The following is a 14,876-nucleotide window of genomic DNA, read 5'->3' on the forward strand; positions in this document are numbered from 1 at the left end:
ATCTCAAGGCACTGTAAAAATACCACCAACAGTACCTCCACAAAATCCACCTAAGTGACTGCAAAGACAAGTGAACCAAAGTCAGTGTCCTGCCCCAGGCCAACACCACCAGTTCTGAGTCCATAATTACACTGATTGGCTGTGTTGGGCAGGGCAGGTTGTTCACAGACCTGATTCCATGTCCTGAAACAGACATTCTAGGAAATGCAACATCCTCATGACTCCTGGGACTCTCTGGCCCATGACAGCTCAAGTGAAAAAGGGACATTTAGCTGTGAGAATGAAGAACCTCGAGGCCATGGATCAGGAGCACACAGAGGTCCTGTATCAGTGGTGGAAGGAGTGGACATTCTCACAAACTACCCACCCTTCACCTGTCGACCTCCAACTCCCCCGTCTGGGGAAGAGTCTGTGATTCCTACGTTAGCCTCATTAGCCACCTCAGAAGTAGGTCATCGGAACATCATCAAACCTCACAGCTCAGCGGTCTTGTTTATGAAGCTTCTTGAATGTAGACACACCGTTCACCTATTGTGGAGCTTCTTGTAGTTTCTCTTAATCTTGCCCTTCGTGAAAAATGTTTATTTCTGCTCTGGAACTATTTATCTCTCCCTGTTCCTTTTTGCACCTTTTCTTCTCCCTTCCACTGCTGCTTTCCCGTGTTCTCATTCCCTCCCACACCACTGAAACTTCCGTGAGGATGCTGGTCCCAACTCTGGTCCCTCCGTCTGGCCTGGGCTGACTGCACCTCCCTGTGAACTGGTTCCAATCCCCCATGGACCTAAAGCCTCCCTCCTGCACTAATTCGTCAGACTAACATGCATCTGCACCTTCCTCTCTGTCCAAAACACACAGAGTGAAGCCAAGGCAGTAATCCAGCTAATACCATCACTGAGGTCCTGCATCTTAACCTCTCAGTACTTCCTTAAATTCTAGTTGCATTCACTCATACAGCGCAGAAAAAGGCCCTTCAGCCCACAGTGTCTGTGCTGGCCATCAAGCCTCTATTTGCACTAACCCTACACCAATCCCATTCCATTCTCATCACATTCCCTTAAAATCCCCGCAGATTCTACCACTCACCAACACACTCGGGGCAATTTACAGCAGTCAATTAAATTGCCAACCTGCACGTCTTTGAGATGTGGGAGGAAACTGGAGAACTGAAAGGCTCGAGAGGGATGAGACCTTCAAGTTCCTTGGAGTGAATATCACCAATAGCCTGTCCTAGTCCAACCACTTAGATGCCACGGCCAAGAAAGCACACTCGTGCCTTTACTTCTACAGGAAGCCAAAGAAACTTGGCATGTCCCCCTTGACACTTACCAATTTTTATCAATGCACCATAGAAAGCATCCTCTCCAGATGCATCACAGCTTGGTATGGCAACTGCTCTGTCCAGGACCGCACAAAACTGCAGAGAGTTGTAGACACAGCTCAGCACATCACAGAAAACAGCCTGCCCTCCATAGACTCTGACTACATTTCTCACTGCCTTGGTCAAGCAGCCAATATAATCAAAGACCCCACCCACCCTGGGCATTCTCTCTTCTCCCCTCTCTCGTTGGGCAGAAGATACAAAATCCTCAAAGCAGGCACCTCCAGACTCAAGGACAGCTTCTATCCCACTGGCACACTATTGAATGATCCCCCACTATGATGAGATGGACTCTTGACCTAATAATCTACCTTGTTATGTCCTTGCACCTTATTGTCTGCCTGCAGTGCACTTTCTCTATAACAGTAACACTTTATTCTGCATTCTGTTATTGTTTTCCCTTGTATTTCCTCAATGCACAGTTGCTTGCAGACGGTCCGCATGGTTTATTGCCTGGGTCTTTATTGAAGCTAAATGCATGTGTAAATTCACTGGGACCCTGTCTCCTCATCTCTATTTACTCCAGAAACATTGCCCCAGACCCTGGGAATCTGCCCAACCTTGGATTTTCCACATTCTTGCAAAGCCGACATTAGTTACCCATCCTCAGGTGCCCGGAGAAGGCGCTGGGTAAGGGTCTTCTATTGGTAGTTGTTGACAACAGGCTGGTTTGCGAGGCCACCAGAGGGTCTGGTGTGGGACTGGAGACGGACACAGACCCGGTAAAGATGGGAGGCTCCCGCCCACAAAGGGTTAATGAGTCTTCCAGTGTTTCGGGCCGTCCGGCAGTTCACTGTTACTGAGACCAGATTTCATCCCCACATTTAGACCAAATTCAACCCCTCAATCTGTCAGTGGGTTTGAACTCGATGTCTGAATGACTGATGTGGGAACAGGATGCCTGCAGTGTCCTACCCTGTTGTAACTGGAGGTGTGAGGGGCATCTCTGGACTGAGGGGTGGAGTGCGGCAACAACTGAATCAGGGGAATGAAGGGAGAAAGTTTTTATTTAATCCAAAATGGACTTTATTCATCATAAAAAAAACAAACTATATACAACAATAAAACAGTGCAAACTTTTACGTTCGTTTGCAGATCAATTATCAGTGTTACCTTTTCATATATAAAAAACACAGCACCGATACCACTCGTGCGGCTCTGGTTTGGTAATTCTTCGTCAGCAACACGCTGCGGAGAAAGAATATCATCAGTTCTGTCTGAATTGAATGTCACGTCGAGCGCGAACGCAGTCCCCCACTACCAAAGGGGTTTCCATCGGGCAGTGGTTAGCTGTTCGGCCCAGGCACCAAGCTCTATGTTACAAATAAGTGTCTGGGAAATCCCTCCTGCAATTACTAACGGCATGAATACGGTCACCTGGCAATTAATAATTTATACGTTTTAATTTCCTGGCGAAACCTCTCTCCTGCCATCTTTTCCCTTGAGCGCTGCTCCTTCCGGGAACCGCTGCTCAGCGATTGCGGTCGCTGCACCGACTGAGGCCGGAGTTCCGGGTCTGGGGAGAATCCCACCTCCCCTCCCCACAGTGAGTGGGAGCCGAATCCCTCGACATCATCCCAGATCACAGAGCGACCTGCCTTGTCCTGCTCCGTGAAGCTCAGGACCGCGCACCTTGTGCCCTCGCCCACTGGGGCAGTGCAGAGTGTGAGATGGGTTTATTCTCCCGACAGCAGTGGGTGGCACAGCGGGGGCATTAGTGATGGGTGGGTGGGGAGAAGGGAAGAGGAGCAACGTGTCGCTGGCGACACCGTGAGTGGGCACATTAAACTGATGCGGGGTCGCTGTTGGTGCCGGTGTGTGTCTCAAGTCTGTTACTGACTCGGTGCCAAAAGCCTCACCGGTTGGAGATTTTCCACTGGCAATCCCTGGTCCCAGAGCGAAGGGTCACAGGTTGGTGGTCGGAAGTGGGATCATGGATCCCTCCTCTCACTAACCAGAGGTACTGAGGCCAAGTGAGATTTCTCTGGGGACTTCACCCAATCAGCTCCTGTGGCACAGGCCGGGTAAACCCCGGGAGCTGGAGGTGAAGTCACCGAACGGGAGATGCTGGAAATCAGCGAGTCACCAGGAGGATCCTAAAACCAGTACTTGACCTCAAATGTATCGTTCTTCAGTGTGGACCAATATGCACTGTCCTCCATGGACACTGCCCTGTCCCTCAGTGAATCCCGGGCCCCACTATAGGAAGCTGGAACCTTTCACTCGCGCTTCTCTCAAACTGTGAAATGACGCGAGTTCTTCCGTAACCTGAAACACGTCTTCTCTTGTTCCCGTTCCAGCTCAGCAGCTCCCAGACCCTTCAGTAAAACTACTTGGGCCGTCAGCCGAGGAGATCTCCGCTAAAGGAGTGGGCACCTTAGTTTGCCTGGTCAGTAAACTGTCGGTGGGCTTCCCTGTCGTCAGCTGGACAGTGGACGGGAGTCCGACGAACAGAGAGATCGAAACCAGCGCGGTGAGGCGGAACACAGACAACACCTTCAGTCTCAGCAGCTACCTGACGGTGCCCGGCACAGACTGGAGCAGTGGGAAGGTGTATTCCTGCACAGTTCAACAAGGAGAAGCCTCGAAAATATCCGCAACAGTCGCACAATCCAGCTGTTGAACAGAGCGCGGCCGCGGACGTGTTTGCTCCCTGATTACCGGGAGATCACTGCCTTGCATCTTTCACCCCCTCTCCCACTCTGTGTCTCGCTCTTCACTGTACTCTGTGCTTCTGTTCCGCTCTCTGTGGTTTCCACCGTGTTCTTGGAATATTTGTACCCGAAGCTGCTTTTGTTCTGTTTCTCCCACCGAGAGGCTACACGGGGTTAAAGTGACCAGTTACTTGGCTTCATTGGAAATTTCAGCCGATGAATGGTTTTCTCTGGCACCAGGGATAGATCTAATTAAAATTATTAATGAAAGTTTTTATGATTCGTCATCAGAATCAGACTGACAGACGGTAACGGTGATTAACTACCAATAAAGATGATCAGTGCAGGAATGATTTCCGTGTGTGGGTCTCGTTACCTGGCGTGCTCTTCTCATTCTGACACCGGGTGGGAGGTGGGAGGAGACTCGTCTCTCTGCTCCGGTCCGTGTCTTGGTTCCGTGAAGTGAGAGGAAACCGCTCCTTTGCGGCAGCTTTGGACACCGAATATCAGGAAAGAAGGTCGGAAATTTCCGTTGCTGAGCTGGGAGCATCATCGATAAGGGTTTTCGTGAGGTGGTGACACCAAAGGTCCAGGCAGCAGGTCGCTGGGTGATCACCAGGAACGGCAAAGGGAGTAAGGGGACAGTGCAGGGCTCTCTGTGGCCTCTCCCCTCTCTAACATTTTTACCTCCTTGGTTACTGTTGGGGGTGTGACCTTTCTGTGGGCAGCAGCAGCAGTTACTGGCACTGTGACCGGTCGGGGGGGGGGGGGGGAGGAGGGGGGAGGAAGCGTGCAGTCAGACAGGTCGTTAGTGATAGGAGACTCGCTGGTTAGGGGAACAGACAGGAGATTCTGTGGCCGCAGAAGAGACACCAGGACGGTGTGTTGCCTCCCAGGTGCCGAGTCAGGGATGTCTCTGAGCACTTGCAGAATATTCTCATGTGGGAGGGTGAACAGTCAGAGGTCGTTGTGTACATCAGTACAAACGGCATGAGCAGAAACATGGATGAGGTCCTGCGGAGAGAGGATAGGGAGCTGGGAAAGAAGTTAACAAGCAGGACCGTGTGGGAAGTGATCTCTGGATTTCTCCCAGTGCCACGTGCTGTTGAGGACAGGAATACAAAGATGGGCCAGATGAATGCAAGGCTGAGGAGCTGGTGCAAGGTGCAGGGATTAAAGTTCTTATATCATTGGGATCTCTTCTCGGGTAGAGGTGACCTGCACCAGAGGGACAGGTTGCACGTGAACTGGAGGGGGATCAATCTCCTGGTAGAATGATTCGCTGGTGCTGCTCAGGAGGTTTTAAACTAGGTTGGTGAGGTTGAGGGGGGGGGGGGGGGTTGGACACTGAGCATCAGAGAGGCCGATGAGAAGTCAAGGGAAAATGTTTAGTGGTCAGGAGAGCTAGGAGCAGAGTAAAGGGAGAGGGAAAACCACTGGGTTAAATTGCATTTGTTTCAACGCGAGAGACTAAACAGGTAAGGGGGATGTTTTCCGGGTGTGGATTAGCTCTGGGTTTGGGATATTATTGCCAGAACAGAAAGATGGCTGAGGGAAGGGCAGGACTGGCAGCTCAATGTTGCAGGATACAGAAGCTGCAGGCCTGACAGAGGTACAATAAAGGGGAGGGGTTGATTTTGTGGGGAGGGAGAACATAACAACAGAGGTGAGAGAAGATCTTCTTGGGGGATCATCCAGTGAGGCCATATGGGTGGAACTCAGGAACAAGAAGTTGATGGTCACTTTGATGGGCTGTATTATAGCGCCCCTCCCTCCAATAATCAGCAGGAATTAGGGGAGCAAATCAGAATCAGGTTTATTATCACTGACAAATGTCGTGAAATTTGCTGTTTGCGGGCAGCAGTACAGTGCAAGACATGAAGACATAAAATTACTGTAGTTACACAATAGCAAAGTAGTGAGCAATAATGAATAGTAAAATAAATAATAAGATGCAGAGAGAGATCGTAGACAGTTGTCAGAGTAGTTGGGTAGTATGAATGGGAGATTTTAACTTCTCCAACATTAACTGGGCCACACATGGTGCCACCAGCTTGGGTGGGGTGGAGTTTGTTCAATGTGTCCAACAAGGTTTCCTTGACCAATACATGGAGGACCCTACTAGAGAGGGCGCAGCAATGGACCTCCTCTGAGGGAATGAGGTAGGGTAAGTGACTGAAGTGTCAGTCCGAGGGCACTTCAGTCACTTACCATCATCCTATTATGTTTAAAAGAGTTTTGGAGAAAGATAGGATGGGTCCACGGGTTATTGTCTGAAACTGGGGCAGGGCCAATTTTGGAGGGATTAGGTGGAATCTTACAGAGGTCGATTGGGTGAGACTGTTTGAGGGAAAAGGAATGACTGGCAAGTGGGAAGACTTTAAAATGTGATCTCAAGAGTCCAGGGTGAAGGGCAAGGCTGGCAAGATCCTGACTGTGGAGAGATATTGAGGCTCGGGTCAGGAAAATGAAGGAGGCATACATTGAGTTTAGGCAATCGGGAACGAGCGAATCCCTCGATGACTATCAGAAGTGTAGGAGTGCACTTAAGAAGGAGATCAGAAGGCAAAATGAGGGTATGAGTGGGATCTGTCAGGCTCAGTTCAGGAAAATCCCAAGAGATCCCACAGGTATATTAAAAGGGTGGCGAGGGAGAGAGTAGGTCACCTGAGAGATCAGCATTGCTGTGGGATCTTGTTCGGTTGGGTAAGTGGGCCGGGGATTGGCAAATGGCTTTTGATTCAGCTCAGTGTGAAGTGTTGCATTTTGGAAATTAAACCAGTGGACGATTTATTGAGTGAATGGTCAGACCCTGGGGAGTGTTGTGGAACAGAGGGACCGAGAACGACAAGTACATAGTTCGCTGAAAACTGCATCACGGGTACACAGGGTGGTGAAGAAGTAATTTAGCAGATGGTAATCATCAGTCAGGGCACTGAGTACAGGAGTTGGAAGGTTATGTTGCAGTTGTACAAGATGTTGGTGAAACTGCACTTGGAGCATTGTGTACAGTTTTGTTCACCCTGTTATAGGACAGACATCATTAAACTGGAAAGAGTGCAGAGAAGATTTATGAGGATGCTGGCAGGACTCGAGGGTCTGAGTTACAGGAAGAGGTTGGGTGGACTCGGACCTTATTCCTTGGAACGTGGGAGATTGAGGGGTGACTTTATAGAGGCGAATAAAGTCAACAGACGTGTAAATAGGATGAACACACATAGTCTATTTTCCCAGGGAAGGGAACCTAAAAACTTTAAGGTGAGAGGTAAAAGATTAAAAAGTGACCTGAAGGTCAACTTTTTCACTCAGAGAATGGTGCACATATGGAAAGAGCTGCCAGAGAAAGTGGCTGAGGCAGGTACAGTAACAACATTTAAAAGACATTTGGATAAGTACATACGTAGGAAGGTTTTGGAGCGATATTGGACAAACGCAGGCAATGGGACTAACATTCGGGGGCACCATTCTGGACATGGAAGATTTGAGCAAAGGGCCTATTTCAATGCTGTATTACTCTATGACTCTGTGACTACAGGAAATAATTGAGGAAAAGGCGAGGGGATGATTGGAAGGCAGTGATGATAAAATTAGAACAAAATAGTCGGCGCTTGGGACGGATAATAAAGGAAGTAAACACAAAAATTGCTGGAAATATTCAGGTGGTCAGGCAGCATCGGTGGAGAGAGGAAAACTGAGGGAACATTCCGGGCCAATGACCTTCACCACCACTGACCAATTCTGACACAAACTGGTGATCTGAAATGGCTGAATTCAAGATTGGGTCCCGAGGGATGAAACGTGCCCAGTCAGAAGGTGAGATGCGGTTCCTCAAGCTTCTGTCGGGCGTTGGTGTCCGGGTGCGGAAGCCCAGAGACTAGGCGGTCGGAGTGCGAGCGGGAAGGAGAAGTTCAAGTGAGCCCATTGCTGGGGGTCGCACCTGGTGGGTGTTTGCCTGCTGCCGATGCTGCAGCCTCTGGTGTGTGCTGGTGACAGGGTGCACGGGGCTTGGTTCTGCTCATACTCACCAAATAACCACCCTGCAATGGCCAAGACCCACCATTCCCATCAAACAGAGAAATCTCACACCGACCTGTTCCCAAGTTGCCTTCCCCTGTTAGTGATATCTCAGCGCTCCCTGCAGGAGAGAAATAATTCATCATGTGGACTGATTTTAAACTGAAAAAGAACTTCGGTATTCAAATATTGCTGCAGAAACCTCACTGTAGAATTGTTATTTACCAAAACACAGAATGAGGCCATTCAGCCCATTGGGTCTGTGTCAGCTCCCAACAGAACAATCCCATCGGCACCATTTCCTCTTTCACCATTTGTTCTTTCACCGCACTGAGGGTTAATTTACAGCAACACATCGTTGGATGTGGGAGGAAACCGCAGCACACGAGGGAAAGCCGCCAGGTCACAGGGAAAACATAGAAAACTCCACACGGACAGTACACGAGGTCGGGATCAGACCCGTGAGGCTGGAGCAGTGAGGCATCAGCACTACTTGCTGCACATCCATGCCACCTCCTGAGCATCCTTCTGCCTGTCTTCCAAACGCATGGTCCACTGGTTCTAAGGGGGAACCCCAGGCAGCCCTGAGACTGGTGGGTTCAGCTTTGCTCTGTGCCCTTGTGCCAGAAGCAGCTGCAGTCCGAGCCCGTGGGCTGAAGGTCAAGTGTGGGGAACGATTGGAGAGTCAGTGGGGGAGAGGATTGAAGGCTGATTTACTCCACCCCACTCTCCAGCAAACTGCTGAAGGACAGATTTCACAGCTCGGTATAACCTCGGGGGCTGTGCAGGCTGTGCCGTCTGAGCCTGGCTGGCGGCAGAGTCTGGATGGGAGCGGATCGAGTTTCACTGCAAGGCTTCTTCAGCAGCACCATTGAAACCCATGAGCTGCACATGCGCAGAGCTGCGAAATGACAACATCTCAGGAGGAATTGAAACTGAAACATTTCCACAATGTAGCATTCTGTGACGATGCTGATGAGGACATCAGGAATGTCACAATGTAGATGTATTTCATTGACCACAGGTGTCAAATGCGTGGATAGGTTTAATCTAATGGAATGTGTTTATGTACAACAATGATTTATTGAGCTGTGCAGACCAGGAAGGCCCAAACTTCGGTTCCTGCACCAGAATGGATCAGTTGATGTTCCCTGGGGAATGCAGTGACCACAACCAGCGTCCCTGCTCTGGGATTACAAGTTAAAGCTCAGCCAGGATTTCCAAACTCCTGCTCACCCTCAGTGTCCCTGATTGCTGAGTGTGTGAGGAGGGCAGACCGGGGCCGGTTGGGTTTTCTGTCCACACTCACTGTCCGGCTTCCCACGGGAAGAGTGGTCACTGGGTCAGTGGGACTGATGCTGCTGATGCCCTCAGAGATAGAGGGTAAACTGGACCACACTTTGGGCAGATGCGTAAAATGGGGAATATTCGGTTATACCTTTCAGTAATGAACGTCATGGAGCTCATCTGTTACTGGAAGTTGCTTCCTGTTTCCACTTATTGGGGTCAACGGGTAAACCCGGACTGGTCCCATGGACAACACACGAGGCCAAGTTTTGGTTCCTGCATCACTGGGTCTGGAAACCACAGTGTGGCCATGTCCAAAGGTCAAAGGTTGGGCCAGAACAAGGTGCACCATGGGAAGGGCATCGACACCTCTTGTTATCAACCCCAAGGATACATTTCTTCCATGTAAAAATTGATGGTCCAACTTTTTATAAACTTCCAGGAAGCTCCGTGGAGTGAGTGTACCATTTCACAACATTAAATGTTGTCCTGCTCCGTGCATTGAGCTCGCAGATGTTTGCCTGGAGTTTTACAGACACCGATGCAAAGGAGATAATCGCAGATATGATCCATATTTGCCATGCTTCCCATGGTCATACACAAAATACGAGCCTCTTATAAATATGCTTTTTGAAATAAGCTCACACTTCATGAGTTTTTTCAACCTCCAAGTCAAGCATGTACTTTGCGAGTGTCAAGTGGTCCATTGGTATTCTGTGGTCCTGGCTTTGCTGGAGTCGAAAGCAGGACTGAGTTGGCAGGTTTTCTGTCCAAGCTACGCAATTTATCAACTTTCAAACACACGTATTTCCACAGAGAACTGTGTGAATCGGAATGTGGGCAGTGCAGACGAGGTCCAGTGGGAGCAGCAGAATTCTGGTGGAAGGAGGATGATACTGGAGTGGTGAATTCCCCACTGGAATGGCCAGGACCTACATCACCTTCCTTGTTGCTGAAGTAAAGAAGTCTGGTTCGACGGATTTGTTTGCTGGGTCTCCGTCTGCTGAGAAATGGACCCGCATCTTTACGATACAGAGGTGGGCCCACAAGACGGTTCCTCTTTATCTTCATGGGAGGAAGCTGTCCGGCCCTCTAGGTGCGGCCACGGGCAACATTGCGTCCTTATCCACGATCGAACTGGAGGCAAATATTCTGTGACCCCCAAGAACTACTGTCTGACTGCACTGAAGTTCGTTCAGTGGACAAATATTACACTGAACTTTGTCCAGTGTTCAGTTGTTGCTTTGTCATCATCATTATGGTGCTGGATACGTTTTGTGCGATTTTTGCACATGATTTTTTTTAACTTTTTGGTTTGGGAAGTGTTTCTTGAAATCCATGAACGGTGCTAATAATAACAATGACTGCAATTGAGATTCCAGTTTGAAACAGTGGAATCGCGGGAGAAGCAGGGAACTTGGACATCAGAAAGAACGGACGAAATAGGAGCAGGAGTGGGACAGATGCTGAGAGGACGTCTCTGCTCGAGGTGCTGGTTTCTCCTCCGACTCAGAATTTCGGAGTAAAGGGTGGCCCAGTAATGAAGGAGCTGGTGAAGGATTTCTTTTCTCAGAGGACTTCAATCTTTGGTATTCTCCACCCCAGAGAGCTGCCGAGTTGCAGACACTGAATATATTCGGAGCTGAGGCTGATATTGGTCTGTAGTGCAGTCGAGGGTGTACGGGGAACGGGGGGATGGTGGAGTTGAGGCCAAGATCAGATGACCCATCAATGTGTTGAATGGTGGAGCAGGAGTACGGCCGATTCACTTTCCAACTTTCCGTTCTTAGTTTCCACACATACGGCCCCTCGGTCCTCCTCCACCGATCAATGTCAGGGGTGATCTGAGGCCTGAGCCCAACTCAAATTTCTTCACAATCCCCTGACCCGTGATTCCCTCGTTGTCTAAAAAGCGATCTCAGCATTGAATCCGCTCAATGGCTCAGCATTCACAGCTCTCTGGGTAGAGAGTTCCAAAGGCTCACAACTCTTTACTTCACCTTTAGTGGTGAACGCTGTATTTTGAGGTGATGTTCACCAGCTCGAGACCGCTCACCAAGGGACCCATCCTCGGAGGGAGGGATAACGGCAGTTTCACAATGCAATTGGCCGTGCGGATCAGCGACTCACAGAGCGGGACATGGATTTGCTCATCAATACTTTAAGGGCTACTTGACTGATTTGTAGCACACAACTGATCGCAAAATGGTGATGGGAACTGACAGCGTGCAATGCAAACTTCAACTGGTCTCTTCCACACACAGAGGACTTGTTTCAACACAGAGCAGGTCCGGTGCGTGTGGGGATGTCAGTCCCTGTGCCAGGCCTGACTGCAGGCAGTCCTGTGAAACTGAGTCACATTCATCCAAATAACACCGAATGTGGAGCAGACACAGAGAATCCGGTCTGAACAGCGGGGGCATATCCTGCATCTGGCCCATTTAAAGGGATCAGAAACCACTGGGAATTTTATTGGAGACATCGGTGGCAGTTCGGCAAACCTCTGTGGGTGGGGCGGAAGACAAGAGAAACCCATTGCCGGGGTCTGAGTGGCACTGAGGTTATCTGCATGAGTTCATCGGTGGCATTTTCGACTGCGTCCACTGCTTCTGCAAACAAATAAAAAAATAGTTTCGGCAAATCCCACAATCCTGCTCCAGCGCCATAACGATGATGAGGAAGCAACAAGTGAACACTGAACACAGGGTCTGACACCACTGACTTCCTGTGCTCAGACAATTTTTGGCACCAATACGTCCGCCGAAATGAAGACAATCCGTGGCGAAATCTTCAGCACCGCACAGCTCCCAAGCATTTAGTCCTTCAAATAACCTGTAGTCCAAGAGAACGAAATTTGGAGCCAAAAACCAAACTGTGGACTCCATCAGAACATGATGCAGGAACCGGCCTTTATAATTTGCCTCTGCGTTAATCAGATAGAGACGTTGTCGGTCTAAATGGACGCCAGGCCATAGAAGGAAAGTTTGGAGTGTGGAGAGAATGTGGAGGGAATGTGGAGAGAGACAGACGGCGGGAGAGGGAATTACAAAGCACGAGGCTTGGATGTCAAAAGGCAAAGGGACCAATGGAGGGGGAAAGGCCGCTCACTGTGCCGGTGAGTAACGAGAGCCGAAGCCAAAGGAGGTGATGGGGTCATAGAGACAGGGGCACATGAGGTAAACAATGAGGAGATTTTAAAATTGGAGGCATCAAAGGACAAGATACCAAAGTTGGTCGGCAAGAGAGGGGCAATCTGTGAAACTCGATCCCCTCCCATCCAGACTCTGCCGTCATCCAGGCTCAGACCGCGGTAACTACGCCGGATTTCACCACCCGGAGAGCCCCCGAGGTTGTACCGAGCTGTGAAATCTGTCCTTCAGCAGTTTACTGGAGAGTGGGGTGGAGAAAATCTGCCGTCAATCCTCTCTCCCACTGGCTCCAATCGTTCCGCCACACTTGACATTCAGCCCACGGGATCGGACTTTAGCGCTGTCGGCAGGCAAAACGACGCAGAGCAAAACTGAAACCGCCAGTCCCAGGGCTGCCCGGCGTTCCCCGTTATACCCACCTCCTTCCTCCAGAACCAGTGGGCCGTGCATTTGGAAAACAGGCTCAAGGATGTTTCGGGAGCATGTGGGGTGTGGCATGGAGTTGCAGCAGGCAGTGCTGATGTCTCACAGCTCCAGGGACGTGGATTTCATCCTGATCTTGTTACTGTCCGTGTGGAGTTTGTATGTTCTCTCTGTCACCACTGGAGTTTCCCACCGATGCTCTGTTTTCCACCCACAGTCCAAAGACATGAGACTGTAAATTACCCCGGAGAGCAGCGAAGCGACGAAAGAATCAAGGGGCAGTTGATGGCACGTGTGAGAGAATGAGGGAAATAAGGAGAGAGGACACGGTACTGATGGGATTGTTCTCTTGGGAGCTGACACAGACCCAATCGGCTGAGAGGCTTCATTCTGTGTTTTGGTCAACAACAATTGCACAGTGAAGTTTCTGCTGCAATGTTTGAATACTGAAGTTCTGTTTCGGTTCAAAATTCGTCCAAATGATGAATTATTTTGCTCCTGCAGGGGGAGCTGAGATATCTCGAATCGGGGAAGGCATTTTGGGAACAGGTCGGTGTGAGATTTCTCTGTTTGATGGGAATGGTGGGTCTTGGCCATTGCAGGTGAAAGAGGGAACACTCAGAAGGGAAGCTCTTCTTCCAGGCGAGGGTGCTCTTTGTCTCGGAGTCAGTGTTGTGGGTGTTCAAGCACCCGGCCAGCTCCTGACCCCTCCACTGAAGATGGAGTCGTCTGAGTCTCTTCCTTATGAAGGGAAGGAAGCTTTCACAAGCCCCTGCCAATCAGACGTGAGCTGGCACTTGGCCACCAACTGAACGATGGATAGATTGGCTCAGAGTGGTCCAAGGGCTTGTTGTGCGGAACAGTTTATTTCCACGTGAGGTGCCTCATTGTTCAGTCAGGTGAGACCTTCCGGTCGCGGCTGTGTCATGGAAGCAAGTGGGTAGATTTCCACATGAACATACAGTTTAGGAGCAGGAGTAGACCACTCGGCCCCTCTAACCTGCGCTGTCATTCAGGAAGGTTACTGTTGATCTGAGTGCAGGCTTAACGTCCCATTTTTGCGTATTCCTGTTAACCTTCCGCCCTCTCGCTGAAATTGTATCTGTCCACATCCAACTGAAAAATATTCATGGACTCCGCTTCCACCGCCCCTTGAGGAAGAGAAGTCCAAAGGCTTCCGGCCCTCTGGGAGAAAAAAACCTTCCCCACCTCCGTCTTAAATAGTCGGTCCCTGGGTTTTTAAACGCTAACAACTTGATGCTGCCACAAGAGGAAGCACCCTGTCCACACCCACCCTGCCGAGACCCCTCAGGATCTGATGTTTCGGTCAAGGCCCCTCTTACTCCTCAAAGCTCCAGTATGTACAAGCCTCACCGTTCCTCACAAGACGACCAACACATCAGAGTATTGAGTGCGGTAAACCTTCTCTGGGATGCTTTCTTTGAGTTATACCCTAATTTAAATAAGGATACCCCTCAGTGTACACCACTGCTCTATAGGTCAGAGGCAGAACACAGCTCCAATTTTGCGGACAAATCCCCCCTACTTACAATTCCACCAGTAAACCGCAGAGATCTCTCCTCTGCCCATCTGAGGGGTGGGTGGGGGCGGGGGAGCGTCGAGTGAGTGGGAGAATGGATGTGCATCAGGCAAACAGGTGCTACAGGGTGGGGGGAGCGAGTTGGGAGGAGAGAGGCGGGCAAGCCGGATGGATCGATGATGAGACAAAGAGCAGGGAGTGAAGGGGGAGGGAAGGAGGGTTGTGAGAAAGAGGGGGGGAAGATCAGACAAAACCTGCCGTCTGTGCCAGGGTTCCTCGGTCTCCACTCTGCCTCTCCCACTGCGCCATCCCTCCCCACTCCCACCTCCTGCCCCTCACCACCTTTCCATCCAATGGACTCTTCCTCTGCCCTCACCGTGTGCTCGCCACTGGTCGGTGCCGAGCACCCGGTCCATGGAGGGACCGGGATG

Source organism: Pristis pectinata, chromosome 24 (genome assembly GCF_009764475.1).
Source record: "Pristis pectinata isolate sPriPec2 chromosome 24, sPriPec2.1.pri, whole genome shotgun sequence".
Taxonomy (NCBI): domain Eukaryota; kingdom Metazoa; phylum Chordata; class Chondrichthyes; order Rhinopristiformes; family Pristidae; genus Pristis; species Pristis pectinata.